This window comes from Hordeum vulgare, chromosome 4H (assembly GCF_904849725.1).
Source record: "Hordeum vulgare subsp. vulgare chromosome 4H, MorexV3_pseudomolecules_assembly, whole genome shotgun sequence".
In the NCBI taxonomy this organism is placed as follows: domain Eukaryota; kingdom Viridiplantae; phylum Streptophyta; class Magnoliopsida; order Poales; family Poaceae; genus Hordeum; species Hordeum vulgare.
Window position 1 is genome coordinate 460899522 of NC_058521.1, and position 9140 is coordinate 460908661.

Sequence of the window (9140 nt, forward strand, 5' to 3'; positions counted from 1 at the left end):
CAAGTATCGCATGCAGCTTGGCAAATCGGGCATACTGCCTCCTCCGACATGTGGCGACGTTGTCTCTCTTGGCCCGTCGGCAGGGACGCCCAAGCTAGGCGCCATGCAAAAATGCGGAGCTTGGCAGGAACCTGAACACCCCAAAGCTTCTTCCAATTGCCCTCCTGCTGGACAGTGTTTGACGGATCGGTTTCTCCAGTAAGCCACTTCTCCCGCCTAATTTTTGTTTCCATGACCATCATGTAGCAAGAACGAACGGAGAACACTCCAGATTTCTCATACTGCCATGCATAGAAATCATTTTAATTAGTATGGCTGAGTGGGATTTGGCGCACTATCTCGGCATCCATCGGAACCAAATGTTCAGTCAATGCTTGCTCGTCCCAGATTCTGTCCACATTTGATATAAGTTCTGCAACTTTGTCCGGGGGGTTTGGAGAGATTACACTAATTGGGCGCATTTTATAATCTCTCGGTAACTAATTATCATTCCAGATGTTGGTGTTCTCACCGTCTCCAATGCGCTTAATCAACCCCGTGTACAAGATGTCCCTCCCTTCGCAGAGAGAGCGCCAGATTTGTGATGGCCGGGAACCCATTTGGGCTGAAAGAATGTCTGAAGCTGGGAAGTACACCGCCTTAAGTATTCTCGCGCTCAGAGTATTAGGGTCACAAAGAATCCTCCATACCTGCTTGGAAAGAAGTACCAAGTTAAAAAAACTCCATATCTCGGAAACCAAGACCCCCCTTGTATTTCGGTATACACATAGATTCCCATGAAACCCATGTTGTTTTCCTTTCACCTGCCTTGCTACCCCACCAGAACTTGCGTATCAATGAAGTAACATGCTGACATAAACCCCTTGGTAACTTAAAAAGAGTCATAGAGTATGTGGGTATAGCCTGCACCACCGACTTAATTAGCACCTCCTTGCCACTTCCCGCTAGGCACTTTTCCATCCATCCCTCGATATTCTCCCAAACTCTGTCCTTTAGATAGGAGAACACACCATTCTTCGCTAGTCCCACGTTAGATGGTAAGCCCAAGTATCGCTCACATATGGTCTCTTTTTGGACTTCAAGAATACCTTTAATTATCTCTCTTTACGACATTGGACATCCCTTACCAAAAAAATGGAAGACTTTTCATGGTTTATACGCTGCCCAGAAGCTTGACAGTACAAGCTTAGAATTTCCTTAAGTTTTGAGGCATTCTCCGCGGTAGTTTTGCTGAAGAGCAAACAATCATCCGCAAACAAAAGGTGGTTTACCTTCGGTGCGGTGGCAGCAATTTGGATGCCCTCGAACAACCCCTCATTGCTTGCTTGCTTTAACATGCATGAAAGTCCTTTATCGCCAATAGGAACAAATAGGGAGAGATGGGGTCCCCCTGCCTAATGCCTATGGAAGGTTTGAATTCACTACTTTGCAGTCCATTAAAGAGTAGAGAGAAAGATATTGAAGTAACTCCTCTCATAACCTAACGCACAAACTAATCGCAGAAGCCCATCTTTTTCATGACGGCCTCCAAATATACCCATTCGACATGATCATATGCTTTCATCATGTCAAGCTTGATAGCACAATGCCCATTCTTCTTGATCATGTTGTTCTTCATAAAATGAAGGCACTCATATGCAGTAATAACATTATCAGTAATTCGACGACCGGGCACAAAGGCCGACTGCTCTTCAGAGATAATATCCGGGAGAATCTGCTTCAGTCGGTTAGCAAGTACTTTGGATGCAATTTTAAAAATCACATTGCACAAGCTAATAGGCCGAAACTGAGACAGTAAAGTGGGGTTTTGTACCTTAGGAATAATAACAATGAACGTCCTATTGATCTCCTCAGGGGAGTCTTCTCCCTCCAAAACTCGAATCACAACCTTGGTCACCTCTTCACCGCCAAGATGCCAATACTTCTGAAAAAAGTGAGCCGGGAAACCATCGGGTCCTGGTGCCTTAGTGGGAAACATTTGAAACAGAGCTCTCTTCACCTCTCCTTCCGTTATATCTTTTGATAACATATCATTCATTGAACTTGTAACCTTACAAGGTACATGACATAACACCTCTTCCATTCCAATGACCCCTTCCGATGCATACAAATTTTCATAAAACTCCACCGCCATTTGCTGAAGTTCTGCCGAGTCATTGCAGACAGTCCCGTTAGGTCGCGTCAAACTCTCTATACGATTCTTCTTTCGTCTGCTGGACGCCTAATGGTGGAAAAAAATTGTAATCTGATCACCTTCGAGAAGCCACTGAATACGTGCACGTTGACGCCACATTACTTCCTCTCTAAAATGCAACTCGATAATTCTATCTTCAACCTTAATTTCCTCACGTGAGGCAGCAATCCTGATCGGGTTCTCGCGCAACTCACCCAGCCTTCTTCTTAGGATCCTCAATTCTGTACGGACTGAACCAAACGTGGTTGATCCCCATCCACTCAAAGTTGCCGCCATGAGCAGCAACTTTTCTCTTATCTCATGTACTGATGTGGCTATCGAAGCCGCCCATGCTTCATGTATCATTGCGTGAAAACCCTCATGCCTTTCCCACATAAGCTCATACCGGAATGGTCTCTCCTTGCCAAGTCGCTGGTTGTGCGCCTCCATACTATTAAGGAGAATAATATGTGAATGGTCTGATTTTACAGCATGCAGATGACGTACAGATGCCAAAGGAAATAAAGAGCTCCACTCGGCTGTCGCCATTGCTCGGTCAAGTCTAACTCTACAGGTGGCACCGTTCTGCACTTTACGTTCGAAAGTCCAGTCGAGACCAGTATAGCCCAAATCACACAACTGGCATACATCAACCGCCTCTCTAAATGCATTTATTTGTCCCACATCCCGCTCATTCGCGCCAAACTGTTCTTCCCTTCGCAGAACCTCGTTGAAGTCCCCGATACACATCCATGGAAGATCACTATCTGCCTTCAAAAATCGCATCATATCTCGGGTTTTATATCGCATGCTCCTATTCGCCTCCCCATACCAACAAGTTAGGCGCCATGGATCTTTCCCATTCTCCCTAACCTTCATATCGATATGATATTTAGAGAAGTTCCTTAGTTCCAGCACCAAAGGCCGCTTCCAATACATACACAGACCACCACTTCTCCCCGAGCTGCCCACTCCATAGGCATTGTCATACCCTAAAGTTCTTGCCAAACCCTCCATGCGATTCTTTGCAATCTGCGTTTCCACAACGCACAAGACCGTCGGCGCACTCTCTCGCGCAAGGTCGTGGAGCTCATTAACTATCGTGGGGTCGCCCAACCCGCGACAGTTCCAACATAGGATCGACATTAGGCCCGGCGTTCCTCCTCGAGGGAGGCCGCCGATGTTGCCAATGCTTGTTCTGAAACTTTATCCGCTCCCAGATTGCTAACTTGTGCCTTTGCTTACAAAAAAGTATTCTTGGCCGGAGAGGCCACTTTCTTTGCTTTCTTTAACTCTCTTGGAGATACATGATACAACCATTTTGCATCATGCTTTTACATTGATATTTATCGCATTATGGGCTGTTATTACACATTATGATACAATACTTATGCCTTTTCTCTCTTATTTTATAAGGTTTACATGAAGAGGGAGAATGTTGGCAGCTGGAATTCTGGGCAAGAAAAGGAGCAAGTTTGAGATACCTATTCTGCACAACTCCAAAAGCCGTGAAAATCAGCGAGGAATTATTTTGGAATATATAAAAAATACTGGGCGGAAGAAATACTGGAGGGGAGCCACCAGGAGGTCACGACCTTGCCAGGCGCGCCCCACCCCCCTGGGCGCGCCTCGGGGGCTCGTGGGCCCCTTGTTACCCCTCCGGCTCCCATCTTCTGCTATAAGGAGGGTTTCGTACGAGAAAATAATAATCAAGAGAGAGCTTTCGGGAAGAAACGCCGCCGCCACGAGGCGGAACTTGAGCAGAACCAATCTAGAGCTCCGACAGGGCCGTCCTGCCGGGGAAACTTCCCTCTCGGAGGGGGAAATCATCGCCATCGTCATCACCAACACTCCTCTCATCGTAGGGGACTCATCTCCATCAACATCTTCATCAGCACCATCTCATCTCCAAACCCTAGTTCATCTCTTGTACCCAATCTCCGTCTCGCGACTCCGATTGGTACTTGTAAGGTTGCCAGTAGTGTTAATTACTCCTTGTAGTTGATGCTAGTTGGATTACTTGGTGGAAGATCATATGTTCAGATCCTTAATGCTATTCAATACCTCTCTGATCATGAACATAATTATGCTTTGTGAGTAGTTACGTTTGTTCCCGAGGACATGAGATAAGTCTTGCTATAAGTAGTCATGTGAATTTAGTATTTGTTCGATATTTTGATGCGTTGTATGTTGTCTTTCCTCTAGTGGTGTTATGTGAACGTCGACTACATGACACTTCACCATTATTTGGGCCTAGAGGAAGGCATTGGAAAGTAATAAGTAGATGATGGGTTGCTAGAGTGACAAAAGCTTAAACCCTAGTTTATGCGTTGCTTCGCAGGGGGCTGATTTGGATCCACTAGTTTAATGCTATGGTTAGACTTTGTCTTAATTCTTCTTTCGTAGTTGTGGATGCTTGCGAGAGGGGTTAATCATAAGTGGGATGTTTGTCCAAGTAAGGACAGCACCCAAGCACCGGTCCACCCACATATCAAACTATCAAAGTAGCAAACGCGAATCATATGAACATGATGAAAAGTAGCTTGATAGAAATTCCCATGTGTCCTCGGGAGCGCTTTACCTTATATAAAAGTTCGTCCAGGCTTGTACCTTGCTACAAAAGGGATTGGACCATCTTGCTGCACCTTTGTTACTATTGTTACTTGTTACCCGTTACGAATTATTTTATCCCGCAACTATCTGTTACCGATAATTTCAGTGCTTGCAGAGAATACCTTCTGAAAACCACTTGTCATTTCCTTCTGCTCCTCGTTGGGTTCGACACTCTTACTTATCGAAAGGACTACGATAGATCCCCTATACTTGTGGGTCATCAATACATACGCCGACAGTGGCGGCGGCGTGTCAGAAGGCTGGCTACCAATAGTTGTCATGCCTCCTGCTATATTTTCCTTTGTAAGTACAAGGTTCAGGTTACTGCTTCATGCAACTTTCACTTTATGGTTTTGCTGGTCTTGCATAGACGTACTAGTTGACAGAACCAATTTTAGGCTCCGGCGGGCTGCAGATTCAGTCTCCTTCACTATCTCGCGAGACTCATTTGATTTCAGAGGGCTAGTCACGTCTTCGTCCTCATCTTCTCCCGCGTCCAGTCTGGCATCCTGGGATGATCTCTTGCGGGGAGGTGATCTCTGGCGAGGAGTAGGTTCACCTCGACCACTTCTGCCTGCTCTACCACGACCCCTCGAGCGACCTCCCCGAGCTGCGTGGCCTTCACCTTGCATCCCCGGTGCTACCTCCTTTCGCTGTGCCAACATCCAGCTTCCCCATTACTTCTGTTTCGCCTCCCAAACACCATCTCCACACTCCTCATGGTTATGACCCATGAATCCACAAATTTGACAAAAATACGGTATCTTTTCATACTTGACAACAAGAATACGCCGACCCTCTCCCGTGACTGTCAAAGATGTAATCCTGGTGAGAGGCTTGCCCACGAGCACGCGCTCCCGCACTCGTACATATCACCTTCATAAAACAGCCTTGGTGAAAGCTGAATCTCTTTGACACGGCCAATACGGCGAGCGAGTTGATCCACTATGTCTGCATCATGATACATATCTGGGATCCCATGAATCTGAGCCCGGACGTAAAGACCATCAAGGTCCACTGAAGTAGGGTCCTTCTTCCCATCCTAATCCTCTACAATTAGCCCCATACCTCGGAACAACCAAGGACCGCCATGGACGATTTTCTTCCAGTCCCCAAGGCAAAACATTTGGAACACGAAGAGGTTATTGTCTGCTTCTGTGTACTTTGGGACTTGCGCCAGCCCCCAGACGGATTTGAGTAACATTGCCGAAGAGGAGAAGGGACGGGAAGTGTTCAGCCTTCCGATCGCAAGCCACCTTGCATCTGCCTCGAGTTTCTTAACCTCCGCTTCACCCACAACCACATCATCCAGCTCTTCATCCTTCAAGTTCAGGTGCTGCAACATCTCCTCCAAGTTCTTCCCGGTCCACCCGGAGGAAGATGAGGATCCATCAGCCCCCGCCATCAAGACAAACTACCTCCACACGACCCCGACAGTAGCAGCGCTAGGTGATACTCTCAGCGGCGATCTAATCGCTGCCGGAAGACAAAAACCCTAAGCAAGAGGGTACGTATCCGCGAACATTGGGTGTAGCTGAAACGCTTGCTAACTAGTTGCTCCCCAAATAAAATGACCTAGCCTGCGTGAACACTAGCAGAAACCAGCCCGCTCCAAAATACTACTCTTTTCATATGATATAAAAACATTTTTTACATTATACTAATAACAAAAACATTTTTATATTATGAGTCGGGTGTACATGGCAAATTAGATTTCGTCATCAACTAAAAAGTAGATTACGGCCAGGTTCTGCTAAAAAATAGATTTCGTTATGTGTTAAAAAAGAGATTTTGCCAAGATTTTTAATTTTTTTAAATCAGCAATAATAATTTCTCCATTAGCAAATATTTCATATGGCCAAAAAATTATGTCATTAGATTCATATTCCAAAATATTAATTTGTGCTATGATTTTTTATATGAAAGAACTACATCTTTTTTTAGAGACCGGCAACTTTATTGATTTTCAACAATATATTACACAGAGTTCCGCGGATGCAATCTGAAACATATAAATGGACTAGCTAAATACATACAAGCTCTAGCTAACAAATGAGCGTGCTTGAAGATCACCGAATTGAAGGCACCATACACAATTTTAATATCAGAAACCACCACAAAAAAATAGAAGAATGGTCAATCGCTGAAGAATGGATCTTCTGTATCAAAGATAGGCATTTTGTGCAAAGATGACATCAACTTCTTGCTTTTCCAATGCCAAATGAACAACTCGCTGGAGAGCTATGGCCTCGGTCATCTCTCGCTTGAGAATACCAATAAATGGGTTGCAGGCCACTATAAAACATGCCTCATGACCCCAAGCGATGACCTTTATATCTGATATGTCAAGCTCAGTAAAAATGGCGATAGAGGGATTGAATACAATGGTCTCAGAGGGCGACGGAGATAAAGTTATACTGGAGATGTTGTATCATGCATGTCTTCAATAACCGGTTCGTAAATATGCTGCGAAATCATTTTGACAAATGCCTTTAATTTTTGGGGTTGTACACCAAGGATGGAGAGCCTGTGGGTTATTCTAGCATAGTTATCAACTTCCTAAATATAGTCACTGTCGGCACAATATGATTCTGGTGTGTGGATCGGCCAAGGAAATCAAAATGCACTTTTTAAGGATATAAAATTATGGCATTGTATATAGATATTATAATATCCTTGATCACATTTCATACATCTCTAACACGAGGGCAAACGAGAAGAGCATGCTCCACGAATTTTAATCTATTGCAAAATAACAAAGTTGTAAGGAAGGAACCTCGCACCAAATAAAAGACCAAAGAGCCCACCAAAAAATATAATAGAAAAAATAGAAAAAGAGTAAATAAAATGAAAAAATTGAAAAATGAGAGAAAAAGAGAGAGGAGGCACACTACTATCCTCTTACCATAATTGTACTTTAAAGTAGCACCTTGCATTTAGTTTTCATAGTCCTCACAATACTCGTTTTCATATACTAGCTGGAATTTTCATTATAGAACTTGACTTGCGTATTCTCATGACGAGTTTTAGAGGTTTTTATGAGCAAGTAAGTTGGATGCACACCCACTTAGTTCCATATAGAAAGCTTTCATATCTTATAGATCATAGTGTATCTGTTGCCTGACAATCCCTACTCCTCGCATTAAGGTCGATTGTAAGACATCTCCATTGCCTAACAATCAAGCCTCGTTGATGTGAGACTTTCCTATGCCTTTTTTTCTTCCCTTATAAACCTCTATGATAATTCTATTTGTCATCCTAAGTCCTAAAGACCAAGCTCAAGCTCAGTACTGAGTGAAAGTTTAAAAAGTTGAAGCGATAAAAATTATAATTTAATTGCTTGGTTTGGCACCAGAGTATTCTTGATTTGATATATGTATGCAAGGAAGACTGAGTGTGTAATTCTTATGATAACTAAGTGTATAGAGATTTTATTTATTTAGCTTCATTATTTCAAAGGGCAATACATTTTTTACTTGTGTGCTTGTGTAGTTTTTTTTTACATTAATAGATTATTGTCTTGAATCATTTGTATAAAAATATTCATGCGCAAGATTTACATCAATTGGTCAAAAGAATGTTAAGTAGCATTCAACATAAAAATATTCTTTTGTCACCGTTTACCTACACAAGGACAAGTAGGAATTAAGCTTTGGGATGTCGATATGTCTCCATCGTATCTATAATCTATGATTGTTAGCCCGGGGAAGCACCGTGTGATACTGTGGCCCTCTCGTCTCGCGTATGGACACCTCACAATGCTTCCAGTTTTCCTTATGGCCTAGAAAATATCACCGTGAAGTTTTGTTCCATTTGGAGTTCGTTTGATACTAGTTTCGAGCGAAACAAGAAAATAGACAAAAACACAAACTGTCACTTGCCACTAGATTAATAGTTAGTTCCCTAAAGTGATATAAAATGGTCTATAAAGCATACAAGATTGATAATATAATAGCATGAAATAATAAAAAATTATAGATACGTTGGAGACATATCATCATCCCCAAACTTAATTCCTACTCGTCTTCGTGTAGGTAAATGGTAACAAAAGATTTTTTTTATGTTGAATGCTACCTAGCATATTTATAATGCAATGTTTTACGGTATAAATGTTGAGAAAATATGACTTAGTAAATATTGAAATGATAATAAAGATGAATACTAGCAAATGATAATTGCTTTTCAAAATAACAACACTAAAGAATATCATTTAATCATGTAAGCAATGTCATAACTCTCTCTTCCTAATGTCACGTATAAATCATGATCGCCCCGGTGCCTAACCAAGCACTTGACTCATACTTTTTCACATGCTTCAGCTTTTTCAACTTCACTCAATATCGAGTGTGAGCCA